Below are 18,684 nucleotides of genomic sequence, written 5' to 3' on the forward strand. Positions count from 1 at the left end.
ACTCAGCTCCCTTCAGCACATTTCGCCTCCCAAGCTCAAATCATGCATAAACTCAACCAAAAACATGCATACAAGCTCCTAGGGGCCTCAAATAAACATATACCCCAACTACAACACTTCAAACATACTCAAACATGCCACATTGCTCAAAAATCCCATAAAACCTAACATTTACTTAAAAACTCATACAACCCTATACATGCCATTCTACCCCATAAAATCACTTAAAACTTACTTAAAACATACATGGGCTTAAGATCGGCTCTTACCTCTTGAAGATCGAGAGAGAGACGACCTAAACTCGGAGATCCAAGCAAATGAGCTCCTGAGTTCCCAAAGCTTCAAAACTTGTTTCAAAAGTTCAAAACCTTCAATGCAAGCTTAAAACTCAAGAAAATGGTGGGGATTTGAAGGAAGAACACTAGATTTGGGGAGTGGGAGGTCGGAAGCTAGCTGTGGCCGAAAATGGGAGAAAGCTCGCCCATTTCGGCTAAGTGCCCCTTTTATAGTGGCTGGCCAGACCACGTTCGGGGGCCGAACTTGCCTCCGCATGCATGCCATGTTCGGCGGCCGAACTTGACTTTCGGCGGCCGAACCTGAACTTCCCTTACTCATGCTTTCGGGGGCCTAACGTGCCTCCAAAACGCATGCATGTTCGGCGGCCGAACTTGACTTTCGGCGGCCGAACCTGGGTCTTCCTCCAAAGACTTTTCATGCAAAAACTCATTTAAAAACATACTTAAAATTATTAAAAACATGAAAACATATCATAAAAAACATACTTTTACCCTTCTAGAGGTTTCCGACATCCGGGATTCTACCGGACGGTAGGAATTCCGATACCGGAGTCTAGCCGGGTATTACACCTTTATAGGTGGCTGGCCAGGCCACATTCGGGAGCCGAACGTGCCTCCGCATGCATGCCATGTTCGACGGCCGAACATGAGGTTCGGCGGCCGAACCTGGACTTCCCTCACTTATGCTTTCGGGGGCCTAAAAGCTCTCCCGAAGGCATGCATGTTCGGCGGCCGAACTTGAGGTTCGGCGGCCAAACCTGAGTTTTCCTCCAAGGCTATTTTCGTGTAAAAACTCATTCTTTCTTGATTAAAAACATAAAACACATTAAAACATTTTATAAAAACATGGTTTTTACCCTTCTAGAGGTCTCCGACACCCGAGATTCCACCGGACGGTAGGAATTCCGATATCGGAGTCTAGCCAGGTATTACAGAAAAAGTCACCAACCTTTTGACGTGAAGGTACATATTTGTGATACCCACCCCCAGTTACTCAGTTGGTCACCTTTCCAAGTGGCTACTAGCTCTGTTCTTAGTCTTTTGACCATTGAAACAGTTTTTTATTTGTGCTTTTGAGGTCTTTGCCTTTGCTGAATTTTCTTTCTCTCAATGATTTGGGCAAATCAAAACCAATTGCTAAAACAAGTCACATTAAGTTCATTCATACAACTTTCAATTTATTCTCTCTAATGAGGGTCATCAATATATTTTTCACCATGGCAAGCTCAAAGATTCAATTCAAAAGGCAATTCTCAAACATAAATGTAACTCACTACAATTGATTCAACATAAGTTTAAAGAGTCATCACATCAATGGGGTCATGGAAAGAAAAGCTCATCCAACATAGTTCATCAGTTTGAGTAGAGATAATCAAAAAGAAGAAGAAGAAGGTTGTGGTTGTGTGTTTCATTGAAAGCAAAAACAAACTAACAGAATAATAAAAGAACTAAAATCGCATGAACTGAAAGGAGAACTAAAAAAATTTCGCAGAACTAAAAGGAAAAAGAAGAAGGAGAGAGGAAGAGAGATATGCACCCCTACACCTAAATCATGCATTGTCCTCAATGTATAAGAAACATAAAAGAACAAAGGAAACTGAGTACTCCCCTGGGGTGTGGTGCATGCTGTGATTTACTTAGGCTAAATGAGTGACGAACAGATGTTCGTCTGGGAACTCTTCTTTGATTGGACAAGGTGTAGAGCTAGATGGAAGTCGGCTGAGGTGGTTAGCTATAAGATTTTCTTTCCCTTTCTTGTCTCTTATCTCCAGATCAAATTCTTATAGGAGAAGAATCCACCTAATGAGTCTTGGTTTGGCTTCCTTTTTCTTGATCAGATATCGCAAAGCTGCATGGTCAGAATAGACAATGACTTTAGTTCCCAAGAGATATGGTCTAAATTTCTCCAAAGCAAATACAACAGCTAAGAGCTCCTTTTCTGTTGTTGTGTAGTTGCTTTGTGTAGCATCCAGTGTGCGAGAGGCATAGTGAATGACGTGGGGTGAGTTTCCCACACGTTGCCCTAAGACTGCTCCCACTGCATAGTTGCTTGCATCACACATGATTTCAAAGGGCAAGTTAATAATAGGGGTAGTCACAAGCAATTCTTTAATCAAATCAAATGCCTTTTTGCAATCTGCATCAAAATCAAATGTTACATCCTGTTGGAGCAATTTGCATAATGGCAATGTAATTTTAGAGAAATCTTTGATGAATCTTCTATAGAACCCTGCATGGCCAAGGAATGACCGAATTTCTCTAACATTAGTGGGGTAAGGCAGATTTTTAATGGTATCCACCTTAGCTTTGTCCACCTCAATTCCCTTAGCTGAAACAACATGACCTAAAACCATACCTTGATTAACCATAAAATGACATTTTTCATAATTAAGGACAAGATTAGATTTAAGGCATCTTTGTAGGATTTTTTTCCAAATTAGCAAGGCATTCCTCAAAAGAGTTACCATGTACTGTGAAATCATCCATGAATACTTCAATTGTCTTACCCACATAGTCAGAGAATATGCTCATCATGCATCGCTGAAAGGTGGCAGGTGCATTGCATAGTCCAAATGGCATTCTTCTGAAGGCAAAAGTGCCGAAAGGGCAAGTGAAGGTGGTCTTCTCTTGGTCCTCTGGAGCAACTAAAATCTGATAAAAACCTGAATAACCATCAAGACAACAGTAATGGGACTTACCTGCATGCCTTTCTAGCATCTGATCAATGAAAGGTAGTGGGAAGTGGTCTTTCCTTATTGCAGCATTGAGCTTCCTATAGTCCATGCACACTCTCCATCCATTCTGAACTCTTATAGGAACAAGTTCTCCTTCAGCATTTGGAACAATGGTAATTCCAATTTTTTTTGGAACTACATGCACAGGACTTACCCATTTGCTATCAGAGATAGGATAGATAATACCTGCGTCTAGGAGCTTGACTATCTCCTTCTTCACCACTTCCATCATAGGTGGATTCAGTCTTCTTTGAGCATCTCTGACTGGCTTGCATTCATCCTCCATGTGTATTCTATGTGTGCATGTAGAAGGAGAAATACCTTTTATGTCATCTATGGTCCACCCTATGGCTCCTTTATGCTTCTGTAGTACTTTCAAGAGGCTTGCTTCTTCATGTTAGCTCAATTCATTGGACACTATTACTGGTAGTGTCTTGTCAGCTCCTAGGTACATGTATTTCAGATGGTCTGGGAGAGGCTTTAGATCTGATTTTGGTGCTTTCTGACTTGACTGCAAAGGCGGGCTGGAAGAGCTTACTTGCATTGGAGGCTGTGGAGCAAGGTTCGGCGGCCGAAAGGAAGTGGGGTTCGGTGGCCGAAAGGCAGTAGAGTTCGACGGCCGAGAGTCAGTAGAGTTCGGCGGCCGAAAGGCAGTGGTTTCAGTCTGTGCTGAGATCTGTGGTGAGTGATTCGGCGTCTGAAGGGCAGTTGAATTCGGTGGTCGAAGGATGGTGGGGTTCGGCGGCTGAAAGGTGGTTTCAGTCTGCGCAAGGCCTTTCTGAAGTGGTGCTACAGAGTTTCCTTCAGTCTGTACTTGACTGCAGTTCATCTGTTGGATGCTGCAGACTGTCTCCTTAAGTTTTGGCTCTTTCTGGCTCTCAATCTGTACCTGATCAGTATCTCTGCAGAAATCACTGTTAAGAATATCATCTTGATTTTCATCAAAAATTTCCTGGCTCAAACAGTCAACAATATCAAGACCATAAACAGGGGACATATCATGTGGATATTTCATAGCATCATAGACATTGAATTTAATGACTTCCCCTTCAAACTCCATAGTCAAAGTACCATCATGTACATCAATCTTAGTCCTAGCAGTACTCAAGAAAGGACGTCCAAGAAGGATGTCAGAACTAGCATTACAATTATCTTCCTTAGTATCAATCACATAAAAATCTGCAGGAAATTCAAGTTCATCTACTTGGACTAACACATCTTCTAGAACACCTATGGGATATACCACAGATCTATCAGCTAATTGAATCACAACTTTTGTGTCTTTCAGTGCACATGCATTCAGAGATTTATAGATGGAAAGAGGCATGACATTTATAAATGCACCAAGATCACACATGGCTTTCTTGATTCCAACATTCCCTATCTTACAAGAAATTGCAAACATACCTTTGTCCTTGCATTTAGTAGGGAGCTCTCTTTTAATAACAACAGTAACAACCTCACCTACACTTACTTTCTCTCTCTCAGCAAGCTTTCTTCTATTGGTACACAACTCTTTCAGAAATTTTGCGTACCTGGGAATTTGCTTAACGACATCTAGCAGAGGTATGTTGATTTCCACTTTTTTGAAAGTCTCTAGGATCTCCTTTTCTTCCTTTTCTTTTTGTGTTCTTTCAAACCTCTTGGAAAAATGAGGTGGAATCTGAAAACGTACTTTTTGATCAATCTTCTACGCAGGTGGTGCTTCAGGTTGCGCTGGAGAGGCTTCAGGTTGCCTTGGCTTTGGCGCAACTTGTGTTTCAGAATATGCAGGGAAGGTTTCAGATGGCGCAGGCTTTGGTGATATTTGCTTTTCTTCCTCATATCTTGCATTTTGAAGCTCTTTTCCACTTTTCAAAGTAATAGCACTGACATTCTGCCTGGGATTAGTTTCTGTTTGAGAAGGGAGTTTACCTTGGGTTTCAGAATTGCTTCCAGATGTGGCCATTAGATCTACACGCTGATTGAGGCTTTGTATAGCACTTGCCATGGACTCCATCATCTTTTCAAGGCGTTGGATGGGATTTGAAGGTGCTGGTTGGGCTTGGTTCCTGTAATACCCGGCTAGACTCCGGTATCGGAATTCCTACCGTTCGGTGGAATCTCGGATGTCGGAAACCTCTAGAAGGGTAAAACCATGTTTTCATAAAATGTTTTAATGTATTTTATGTTTTAAGTGAAAAGGAAATTGAGTTTTGTATGAAAAAAAGACCAAGGAGGCATTTCCAGGTTCGGCAGCCGAACCTCAAGTTCGGCCCCCGAACGTGGGATAGTTTAGGGGGGCAAGTTAGGCTTCCGCAAGTCTCAAAGGTTCGGCCGCCGAACCTCATGTTTGGCCGCCGAACTTGCATGAGATGTGGGGGCACGTTCGGCTGTCGAAAGGTGGTCTGCCAGCCCTATATAAGAGCTCCATGGCCGAAACGGGCGAGTTTTCTCCCCATTTTCGGCCACGGTGAGTTCATGCTCTCCTTTGGTTCGTTTTTTATGTTTTTCCTCCGATCTCTCACGTTTTAACAAGCTTTATGTTGATTTGAAGAGATTTGAGCAGAAAGAGCAAGTTTGGAAGCTTGGAGACCAAAGAGTGGATTTCTCCCTACCTCCAAGCTAGGATCGTCTTTCCTCTCGATCTTCAAGAGGTAAGCTTAGATCCAACCTTTCTTACATGTTTTAAACTAGTTTTTATGAAGATCTATGGGGTAGAAATGTATGATAGGTTATTGTTATGTTTATGGGTGTATGTATGTTTATAAACAATGTGGGTTGTTTGATGTGTTGTAGATGGGGTTTAGGATAGTTTGAAGCCCCTAGGAGCTTGCATGCTTGAGGATGCATGTTGTAGAATAGGAAAATGCATGATTGAATGTGTTGGGAGGCATTTATGCATGTTGAGCTGAGTTTCTGCCCTTCTGGGAGAAACCAGGTTCGGCAGCCGAAGGTTCTTTCGGCCGCCGAACCTGCCTGTGGTAGCATGAATCGGCTGTCGAACCCTGCCCCCGAAAGATGAATTTCGGCTCGGGAAGGGACTTTCGGCCGCCGAAGATGCCGCCGAAGGTGCATGAGTTTCGGCTCTGGAGGGCCTTTCGGCCGCCGAACCTGCCGCCAAAAGTGCCCTGTTCAGCCCTCCTTTGCATGTTTTCTATGGATGTTTTAAGGTGTTTTAGGGGGTTTTTGGGGAGTATTTTCAGAGTTATATTCATAGATGTTTGGTCTCTCATTTGAGTCCACCTGTATAGGTTCGGACCCGAGGAACCGAGGACCCCAGCAGTGAGTCAGCTGCCCCAGTGTCTGGTCTGAGCTAACCAGAGGTGAGTGGAATAACTCTTTACGTTTTAAAATAAATAATAAATGATTCAGCATGATTCATGCATCACCAATGCCATGTGATATAATAGGTTGTTGCATTAGAATCCACGAATATGTTGCACTGTATTCTTTATTGTGAATGTGGGTGAATGCTGTATGATCCAAATAGTCCCTGAGGAAAGACCAGGACCCCATTCTACGGCCTGACACGGAATGAAAGACCAGGACCCCATTCTACGGCCTGGCACGATATGGAATGCGAAGACCAGGTGCCAGATGAGGCCCTGGGGAAATGGTAAGTAATGTTATGATATGACAGGAAGACCAGAACCCCATTCTACGGCCTGGCACGGATATGATGCTGGGACTAATTGGTGACAGGTTCACCCTTGATGTGAATTGTCTGTGATGTGACTCATTTCATGAAAGCATGAATGTTAATATATGTTTTTACTATTCTGCTCACTGGGCTCTAGTAGCTCACCCCTCTCCCTTAACCCCCAGGTTTGCAGGTACAGGGTAGACCAGGAGGTCAACAAGAGTAATGAAGTCATGGTCATGTAATAGATAGAGTGGACATGATAAATGTTGTTATGTTATGTTGAGTACAATCATGTAAAAGTATGATATAGAATGTCATGTAATAATGCTTATGAAAGTTTATAGTTGTGCTTGACCATAGTATTATGTTTGTAACGACCCGAAAATCGGACCGCTACCGGCACTAGGATCTAGATCGACTTAAGGCCGCCGGGACCCATAGCAAGCCTAACATGCATCCTGTGAACCTGATTAATCCCATACATGATCAACAACATACACAAAAATTAAAACTTTTCTTTCATTAATTCTCTCATACACCAACTCAACCTGTGCATGCACTGAACATAAACATAACTATACACATTGACCCCTCTTTGGGATCTCATCAATGCCCCCAATGGGTGGCATAACATGTGTTGAGTTGGTTTACATAAACATCATAGATCATGTATTAAAAGGGATACCATACACATAGGGTCAAGCACAATCTCTAATCCTCAATGTCATTACATTACATAACTATTCACAATTCTACATCATTATACAATTTGTCATGTCCACATTCTAGCTATTACATACACAAGACTTCATTACTCTTGCTGACCTCCTGGTCTACCCTATACCTGCAAGCCTGGGGGTTAGGGAGAGGGGTGAGCTACAAGAGCCCAGTGAGCAGAATAATAAAACATTTAAAACATATGATAACATGAAATGCATCACATCACAGCTAATCACATCAAGGATGAATTTGTCACCAATAGTCCCCTACATGGTCCAACTGTGCCAGGGGCGTAGAATGGGCCTCGCTGGTCTTTCTCTTACATAACATAACATAACATGGTCCAACTGTGCCAGGGGCGTAGAATGGGCCTCGCTGGTCTTTCTCTTACATAACATAACATAACATGGCCCAACTGTGCCAGGGGCGTAGAATGGGCCTCACTGGTCTTTCTCTTATGTAGTGCCAGGGGCGTAGAATGGGCCTCACTGGTCTTCCGTACCGTATCATCATCATATCATAACATATGAGGACTAAAGGATCATTCAACATTCATCCGCATCATCAACATATTATGCAATGCAACATTGTTCAAAAACACAACATAAACTCATAAACCTAACCATAAGCTAAACATGCATTCTACCCCATAGATCTTCGTAAAACTTACTTAAAACATGCAATGAGCTTAAGATCGGCTCTTACCTCTTGAAGATCGAGAGAGAGACGACCTAAATCTTGGAGATGGGAGATTTTCAACTTCCTTGGTTCTCCAAGCTCAAAACTTGAAAATCTTCAAAACAAGATGAAAACTTGTGAAAATCGTGAAATATTTGAAGGAAGAACTCAAAGATTGGTGAGGGACGGCGGAGAGCTCACCTTGGCCGAAAATGGGGAGAAAAGCTCGCCCATTTCGGCTAAGGGACCCTTTTATAGTGGCTGGCCAGGCCACGTTCGGGGACCGAACGTGCCTCCGCATGCATGCCATGTTCGGCGGCCGAACTTGAGGTTCGGCGGCCGAACCTGGACTTCCCTCACTTATGCCTTCGGGGGCCTAAGGCACACCCGAAATGCCTGCATGTTCGGCGGCCAAACTTGAGGTTCAGCGGCCGAACTTGAGTTTTCCTCCAAGGTTATTTTCATGCAAGAACTCATTTCCATCTTGCTTAAAATCATAAAACACATTAAAACATTTTATGAAAACATGGTTTTACCCTTCTAGAGGTCTCCGACATCCGAGATTCCACCGGACGGTAGGAATTCCGATACCGGAGTCTAGCCGGGTATTACAATGTTAATCCCTTCTAATACATGATCTTAATGTTTAATGATGTTTATTGTAAACCACACTCAATACATGTTATGTCACCCCAGTGGGGCAATGATGAGACTCCAAAGAGGAGTTAATGTTTATGACTATGTTTATGTATAGTGCATCCACAGGTTGAGTTTGGTAAATAAATGAAAGAATGATTGAATGGAAAGAAAAGTTCAAATTTTTTATGTTTGTTGTTGATCATGTATGGGATTAAACAGGTTTACAGGATGATGTTAGGCTTGCTACGGGTCCCGGCGGCCTTATGCCGACCTGGATCCTAGCGCCGGTAGCGGTCTGGATTTTCGGGTTGTTACAGATTGGTATCAGAGCCTGGTTCATATGGTCGGACCTAGAGTGTCGGGCTCATAGAGGTTATAGAAGGTCAAGCACAATAGGAAGATCATGTCCACTAGTATAGGATAAAGAGTCCTGTCTTGAATGATGATGTGAAATGCCATGATTTTATGCATGTGCATTAATGATATGCTATGTATGTGATGTATGTGATGAGGGTTCATGTATTTGCACATGAACCATTTGATGCTAATGTTTATGTGATGCGTACGGTTTTTCAGTAAACAGGATGAGAGGAACTCGTCGATCTGCACGATTGACTGGAGTACCACCCCAGGACGAGGGCACTGATGCCCGTCCTCCTGCATTGCCTAGAGCAATGTCAAGTAGGTCCAGCAGAGAAAGAGCAGTAAGAGACCCTAGAAGGTCTTTGGATCTGGGTAGAAGCAGATCAGTGAGGGGAACAGTGCAAGGGGATATGTCAGAGGATGTGGGGGATCAGATGGATGTAGATTAGAGAGTAAGTATGTCGGAAGAGGGAATGGGAGAGTCCCAAGGAGACACCCAGGCCTCGGGATTTGTTCAGCCACCTTACTACCCACCCTTTTCCCAGCATCCCGGGTATTCGATGGGAGGTACATCGGATTACCCCAAATTTAATCCTTATCCCTCTCAGATGCCATACCCACCTTTCTACCCACCGTACCCACAGTACCCCATGTACCCACCCCCATCTTTCTATCCAGGTACATGACTCGCGGTTGTCGAAGCCGGTCAAAAATAACCTTTCTGGTTATCAACAATTTACAACTGTAGATAGTGGTGAAAGGATCGAATCCACAGGGAATTGAGAACTTACCTATTTTCCTTATCAAGACCAATAAATAAACTGAAACAAAAATAAACTGAAAAAGAAGAAAACTGAAAATGAGATAAACTGAAATGAGGTAAAACTGAAACGAGATAAAACTGAAAGAGAAATAAACGGAAAGCAAAATAAACTGAAACGAGATAAAACTGAAAACGAGATAAACTGAAAGCGGAATAAAAATAAATTGCAGTAAAAGTAAAATGGGGAGTTTGAGATTGATTTGATTAATAAACTACTGAAAGCAATTAAAATAAGCGAATAATAAAATAAAAGAGAAATAAATAATAAGAAAGCTCTAGTTGAAGAATTGGATCCACTTCAGTTGTTGGAATTGATCATTGACACTTAGTTTCTTTTGATTGATTCAATAGATTAGTTATGGAGATGGAAGACGCTTCTCACCACCATGTCTCTCCTTATGATTAAACTAATTAGGGAACGTCCTCTAATTAATTACTAATTAAAAAATTGCCAAGGAACGTCCTTGGGCCTTAGGCATCAAACAATTGTTAATTGCATGAAGAAAGAGAGAGATCCAATCCTAGCTACTCAAACGCATGAGATGTTGCTAGATCACACAATTCCTTAGTTGTTACACCAAGTGTTCTTATGTTTGAATAATTCCAGCAATTACGGACTAAAAATTATCCAAACTAACAATTAATTACCTTGCAATCAAGAATCAATTGGCCATATTGATCAAAACAACAAAGCAACAATGGAATTAAGCATGAGATTGCATGAATATTGAATAACCAAAAGATAAACCATGTTTGATCAAGTCTCCCAATCCATAAAACAACTAAAGTATCACCTAATCTTCAACTAGAATAAAAGATTTCAGCCTCTCATGGCTGAAACAAAAATAAAAATAAAAGAAAAAAAAGAAAGGTAGAAGAAGAGATGTGAATTTCGTAGGTGTCTCCCAAGGGGAGCTTAAAGGGCATGTAGAGGCTTCCTATGTGGCTTTTTATAGTTGAAAAGTGTTGCCCTAGGTCATACTTACTGCCCAAGAGGTATTTTCTGCCCAAGATGTGTCTGAAAAGGAAAGAATTGCGCTTTTCGGCTTCAGAAGGAAGGCTGCGCGAAAATGCACTGCGGAAGGAAGTTGGTGCGCGCGGTTTGGTCTCAGAAAGGGAAGGAGGCGCAGATTATGCTTCCTAAATAAGTTTAGATGCTGATCTTGCTTCCTAATTAGTGTAGAGGCTGCCCAAGGTGCTGCCCATGCTCAACTTGCTGCCCAAGTTGTTGCAGAAAAGGAAGGTGGCGCGCCGATGGCTCTCAGAAGAGGAAAGCGCGCAGATTGTTTCTGAATAGGAAGGATGCACGAATTTTTATCTTCAAAGGGGAAGATATGCTTGTCCATACATTCCTTTTTAGGTGGAGCCTCTTTTGAAATTTGAATATTGAATGCAGAAGAGGAAGAGCATCTCTTTGAGATCTTGCTGCCTAAATAGGAAGATATGACTGCTGCAGTGTGTGCACATCTTTGAACAAGGAAAGAAAGATCTGCGATTTGAATTTCAAATAATCTTCTGACTGAGTTTTCCTTGTTTGCTTTTGCTTTTGCACTTTCCTCATTTGAAAACTTCCTTTTCTGAAAACTTTCCTTATTTGGAAACTTTCCTTTTTTGGCACTTTCCATATTTAGCACTTTTTGGCAGTTTTAAGAGCATTTTCTCCAGATTGTCTCTTTACACCTAATATCTGCAAAACATAATTAAAACCACAAAATTAAGTAGAAAAGATGTAAATAAACATCAAGAACATAATGATAAAATGGACTAAAATATGCTCTATCAAATACCCCCACACCTAGCTTTTTGCTTGTCCTCAAGCAAATAAACATAGTCAAATAAGCTTTCTTTGCTACGTGATCCTTATTTTCACTTAAGCTCTTACTCTAGACACCTATTTTGAATCATTGCAGTGAAGAATACATGCATGAAGATTACTCACCTTCTTTCCTTGTTTCCCTTTACTTACCATGGCTAGGATCTGTTTTCCTCAAGAGAGACCATACATGCACATTTATTTGTTCAGATAAGACTTTTTCTAGCTTTCAGAGTGAATTGCCCTTACCTTGAAGTACTTTATTCAGACTTTTTCACTTTAGATCTTGCTTGAAAAAGTCACCAATCTTTTTACGTGAAGGTACATATTTGTGATACCCACCCCCAGTTACTCAGTTGGTCACCTTTCCAAGTGGCTACTAGCTCTGTTCATAGTCTTTTGACCATTGGAACAATATTAGATTTGTGCTTTTGAGGTCTTTGCCTTTGCTGAATTTTCTTTCTCTCAATAATTTGGGCAAATCAACACCAATTGCTAAATCAAGTCACATTAAGTTCATTCACACAATTTTTTTAATTTATTCTCATCAATTGAGGGTCATCAATATATTTTTCACCATGTAAAGCTCAAAGATTCAATTCAAAAGGCAATTCTCAAACATGAATATAACTCACTGCAATTGATTCAACATAAGTTTAAAGAGTCATCACATCAATGGGGTCATGAAAAGAAAACTCATCCAACATAGTCTATATGATGAGTAAAGCATTTCAAAAACGGAAACAAAATAAATAATAATAATAAAAAAAAACTGTGGCTATCTGTGTGTGTTATTGAAAGCAAAAGTGAAAAATTTCAACTAATGTAAGCAAACTAAAAATCAAAGCAAAAATAAACTCAAAAAGTAAAAATTCAGAAATATGCACCCCCACACCTAAATCATGCATTGTCCTTAATGTATAGGAAATATTAAAATGCAAAAGAAACTGAGTACTCCCCTGGGTGTGGTGTGCATGGTGTGATCCACTTGATCAAGGCTCAAGTAATTGGGGAAGGGAAAAGAGTCCCAACTGCATTGAGCAAAAAGTGTAGCACTCCTTGTGATTTTGTCATAGCCCATCCTACTTTTTCCATGTACTCATGAAGTAACATGATTAGCTCCTCCTCTTTCAGATGAGGCGTGCCTCTAGCCCTTATGTTCGCATTTTTGAGATGATTGGGAAGCACTTTGAACTCCAATTCATGTTTCTCTATGGCTAGCTGCAATTTAGTACTGAATTCAGGTAAAACAAACTCTACCTTATCCGGAGGTTTGGGAAGGCATTGATCTGCATGGTCCTTTGGTTTGGGCCATTGGACTACCATTTGTTCCTCCTGGGCATGGACTGTTTGCATTGGAAGGATGAAAGGAATTTCAGTTTTTTCATCTTGCGCAAGAATAGTCTTCAATGGAGGACTGGAGAGGGTTTCAGGCAATGGAAGTTGAAGAGGTGCAACTAGAAGAGTTGCAGGACTGTCCTGCGGTCCAAGCTGAGGTGGTTCAGTTGGAGTTCCTTCTGACTGCGCAAGATTGATCTGAAGAGGTGCGATTGGCTCTCCTTTGTTCTGTGCGTGTTCGCAGTCCACCTGTTGGATGTAACAGTTAGTTTCTTTCAGTTCTGGCTCTTTCTGGCTCTCTTTCCTGCAAAGATCATCATTTAGTATATCATCTTGATTTACATAAAAAATATTTTCACTTAAACAATCAATGATATCTAAATTATCAACAGGTTCTGTTTCACTAGTTTGTTTGGACAAACAGTTTTCTGGTTGTGTTTCTTCAGCAGCTTGTTCTTGAACTTGTGAACTTTCATCATCATCCCATACATCTTGAAGCTCTTCCTCTCTTCTTAACATGATCGCATTTAATGAGGTGGCCATTTGATCCAGCTGCTGTTGCATCATTTGCAAAGTCTTTGCCAACTCACTAATGGCGGGGTCTGAACTTGGAGGTGCTGGTTGGGCTTGGTATCCTTGATAGTCCTGGTAGTCATTAGCCTCAGCGTAGCCATAGTTCGGTTGGCCTCCCCAATATGGATTGTATGTGTCATGGTAGGGATCATGTCTTGGCTGTTCATAGTATCCTCCATATGCATGAACTGGTTGGTCATTGAATCCTCCAAATGTATGCATTGGTTGGTCATCCTCATAAAGTGTAGGACATCGGGAAGTTAGGTGTCCCACATATCCACAGATCATACAGGGCTTTGGTGGCTGGGGCGCTTGAATCTGTTGCACTATGTCTATGGCAAGATCTTTTATAACAGATGTGAGTTGAGAATAGAGAATAGATGTACTTACCTCATCCATGATTCAGATCTGCGATGGTGACTTCTTCAGAGGCTGATTCGGTGGTGCTATCTTTTTTTTTTTTTTTTTGGAATTTGGTCCTGAAAGAAAAACAAATAAGTTAAATCAATTTCCCGGAAACGGCGCCAATTTTTGACTCGCGGTTGTCGAAGCCGGTAAAAAATAACCTTTCTGGTTATCAACAATTTACAACTGTAGATAGTGGTGAAAGGATCAAATCCACAGGGAATTGAGAACTTACCTATTTTCCTTATCAAGACCAATAAATAAACTGAAACAAAAATAAACTGAAAAAGAAGAAAACTGAAAATGAGATAAACTGAAATGAGGTAAAACTGAAACGAGATAAAACTGAAAGAGAAATAAACGGAAAGCAAAATAAACTGAAACGAGATAAAACTGAAAATGAGATAAACTGAAAGCGGAATAAAAATAAATTGCAGTAAAAGTAAAATGGGGAGTTTGAGATTGATTTGATTAATAAACTACTGAAAGCAATTAAAATAAGCGAAAAATAAAATAAAAGAGAAATAAATAATAAGAAAGTTCTAGTTGAAGAATTGGATCCACTTCAGTTGTTGGAATTGATCATTGACACTTAGTTTCTTTTGATTGATTCAATAGATTAGTTATGAAGATGGAAGACGCTTCTCACCACCATGTCTCTCCTTATGATTAAACTAATTAGGAAATGTTCTCTAATTAATTACTAATTAACAAATTGCCAAGGAACTTCCTTGGGCCTTAGACATCAAACAATTGTTAATTGCATGAAGAAAGAGAGAGATCCAATCCTAACTACTCAAACGCATGAGATGTTGCTAGATCACACAATTCCTTAGTTGTTACACCAAGTGTTCTTATGTTTGAATAATTCCAGCAATTACGGACTAAAAATTATCCAAACTAACAATTAATTACCTTGCAATCAAGAATCAATTGGCCATATTGATCAAAACAACAAAGCAACAATGGAATTAAGCATGAGATTGCATGAATATTGAATAACCAAAAGATAAACCATGTTTGATCAAGTCTCCCAATCCATAAAACAACTAAAGTATCACCTAATCTTCAACTAGAATAAAAGATTTCAGCCTCTCATGGCTGAAACAAAAATAAAAATAAAAGAAAAAAAAGAAAGGTAGAAGAAGAGATGTGAATTTCGTAGGTGTCTCCCAAGGGGAGCTTAAAGGGCATGTAGAGGCTTCCTATGTGGCTTTTTATAGTTGAAAAGTGTTGCCCTAGGTCATACTTACTGCCCAAGAGGTATTTTCTGCCCAAGATGTGTCTGAAAAGGAAAGAATTGCGCTTTTCGGCTTCAGAAGGAAGGCTGTGCGAAAATGCACTGCGGAAGGAAGTTGGTGCGCGCGGTTTGGTCTCAGAAAGGGAAGGAGGCGCAGATTATGCTTCCTAAATAAGTTTAGATGCTGATCTTGCTTCCTAATTAGTGTAGAGGCTGCCCAAGGTGCTGCCCATGCTCAACTTGCTGCCCAAGTTGTTGCAGAAAAGGAAGGTGGCGCGCTGATGGCTCTCAGAAGAGGAAAGCGCGCAGATTGTTTTTGAATAGGAAGGATGCACGAATTTTTATCTTCAAAGGGGAAGATATGCTTGTCCATACATTCCTTTTTAGGTGGAGCCTCTTTTGAAATTTGAATATTGAATGCAGAAGAGGAAGAGCATCTCTTTGAGATCTTGCTGCCTAAATAGGAAGATATGACTGCTGCAGTGTGTGCACATCTTTGAACAAGGAAAGAAAGATCTACGATTTGAATTTCAAATAATCTTCTGACTGAGTTTTCCTTGTTTGCTTTTGCTTTTGCACTTTCCTCATTTGAAAACTTTCCTTTTCTGAAAACTTTCCTTATTTGGAAACTTTCCTTTTTTGGCACTTTCCATATTTAGCACTTTTTGGCAGTTTTAAGAGCATTTTCTCCAGATTGTCTCTTTACACCTAATATCTGCAAAACATAATTAAAACCACAAAATTAAGCGAAAAAGATGTAAATAAACATCAAGAACATAATGATAAAATGGACTAAAATATGCTCTATCAGTACAGCAAACCCTACCCCAGGGGATGCTGCACCTCCTCCACCACCAGCAGCACCTACTGTCCCAGAAACCCAAATGCCTAAACCTACCTCATCTGGGGGGAGCAAGGTCAAGATGACCGACTACATGAAGTTGGGTGCTCCCCAGTTTGAAATCGGTGATGACCTGTTTGTGTACCTTGAGAGGGTCAAGACAATTACAGATGAGATAGGAGCTGATGACAGTAGAGCCATTCAGATGGCTGGATTCACACTAAAATGTAAGAAGGCCCGAGAGTGGTTTAAGAACTATGTGAACCCGAGGTTGGATAGTCTATCCTGGGAGGAGTTTGCCAATGAGTTTGCAGGATGGGCTTTCCCTGACAGTTTCAGGGAGTTGAAAATGATTGAGTTTGAGCAGTTGAGGCAGACAGATGAGATGAGCGTGGATGAGTATACAGACAGATTCTTAGAGCTGTTGCCGTATGCTGGGCAGAATCTGGACACAGATCAGAGGAAGTCAAGGAGGTATATCATGAGGCTCCATTCCAGGTATTCCTCCTTGATTCAGTCAGCAGAGAGGGAGAGTTTCCATGCCATAGTGGATATGGCTCAGAGGATGGAGGCTAGTACTATCATCGAAGGGAAAGTCAAGCAGTCAGTGGCACAGCCTTCTGGTTCCAAGACCCCAAGTGGGGGAAAGTTAGACCCTTCTTCTCTCAGTTCAGGCAGTAAGAGATGGAGTAAGGCCAAGTCTAAGAAGAAAAAGTTCTGGAGCAAGATTAAGTCAGGTCTGGGATTAGGTAGTGGCTCAAGCTCTGGTGCAGATAATGCAGTATGTGCAAGGTGTGGTAAGCCACACAAAAGAGTCTGCTGGGCTGGGACGGCAGCCTATTTTAGATGTGGGCAAGAGGGCCACATGGCTCGGGAGTGTCCTAGGGCAGCCTTTGGGGCACAGTCTCAGCAGACAGCTTCAGGTAGTGTGGCACAGCCAGCAGCTCCAGCCACGACTCAGGCTAGTGGCAGAGGCAGAGGAAGAGGGGCAGCCTCTTCTTCAGCGGGTTTCAGGGGTGAGGGTCCGTCAGCTCCAGCACAGATCTTCACCATGACTCAGCAGGAGGCAAACACATCCAACACCGTGGTGTCAGGTAATCTCATCATTGGTTGTTCAGATGTGTATGCATTATTAGACCCTGGTGCATCTCATTCTTTCATTGCTCCGAGGGCCGTCGAGAGATTGGGATTGATGGTCTCTGGGTTAGAGTGTCCCCTATGGGTCAGTGGACCCAAGTGTGACCCGTCAGTGGCAGAGTCAGTCTGCCAGTGTAGTCCAGTTTTTATAGAGGGAAGATGCCTGTCTGCCGACCTTGTGGTTCTAGATTTGACAGATTTTGACGTCATTCTAGGGATGGATTGGTTATCTACCCATGGTGCTACCTTGGACTGCAGGGACAAGGTAGTCAAGTTCAGATGCCAGGATGGGTAAGAGGTTGTCTTCAGAGGAGACAGGGGGAGTACACCTAGAGGTTTGATATCAGCCCTCCAGGCTCGTAGGCTACTCAGGAGGGGTTGTTAGGGTTTTCTGGCTCATGTGAGGGAGCTGGATAGTCATGTTAGAGAGCCCGCCTCAGTGCCCGTGGTCAGTGAGTTCTTAGACGTTTTTCCAGACGAGCTGCCAGGTTTACCACCTGCTAGGGAGATAGAGTTCGAGATAGAATTGATGCCTGGAACCAGACCGATCTCTATCCCTCCCTACAGGATGGCACCAGCAGAATTGAAAGAGTTAAAAGAGCAGTTGCAAGAGCTGGTAGATAGAGGATTCATCCGATCGAGTACCTCACCTTGGGGTGCTCCAGTGCTATTTGTGAAAAAGAAAGATGGATCCCTTAGACTTTGTATCGACTACAGGCAGTTGAACAAAGTCACTACTAAGAATAAGTACCCGTTGCCGAGGATCGACGATCTATTCGACCAGCTAGCCGGAGCAGGTTGTTTCTCCAAAATAGATCTGAGATCGGGGTACCATCAGCTAAGAATAAAAGAAGAGGATGTGCCGAAAACAGCCTTCAGGACCAGATATGGGCATTATGAGTTCCTTGTGATGCCGTTCAGGTTAACCAATGCCCCTGCAATATTCATGGATCTCATGAACAGAGTGTTTAGTCAATACCTGGATCACTTTGTTATTGTCTTCATAGATGATATCTTAGTGTATTCCAGGAATGCAGAGGAGCATGCCCATCATCTGAGATTGGTTTTGCAGACCTTGAGGGAACATGGCTTGTATGCCAAGTTCTCCAAGTGTGAGTTCTGGCTGAGGAGCATTTCATTCTTGGGGCATGTGGTGTCAGAAAATGGAATCGAGGTAGACCCCAAGAAAGTGGAAGCTGTAGCGAACTGGCCTAGACCCACTACAGTGACAGAGATCAAGAGCTTCTTGGGTTTAGCAGGTTACTACAGGAGGTTCGTTCAGGACTTCTCTAAGATTGCAGCTCCCATGACCAGACTGACTAAGAAGAACTAGAGGTTTGCGTGGACCGACCAGTGTGAGGAAAGCTTTGAGGAGCTAAAGGAGAGGTTGACTTCAGCACCAGTTTTAGCTCTGCCATCTAGTAATGAAGACTTCTCAGTCTATTGTGATGCGTCCCG

The sequence above is a fragment of the Manihot esculenta genome, chromosome 5, assembly GCF_001659605.2.
Source record: "Manihot esculenta cultivar AM560-2 chromosome 5, M.esculenta_v8, whole genome shotgun sequence".
Taxonomy (NCBI): Eukaryota; Viridiplantae; Streptophyta; class Magnoliopsida; order Malpighiales; family Euphorbiaceae; genus Manihot; species Manihot esculenta.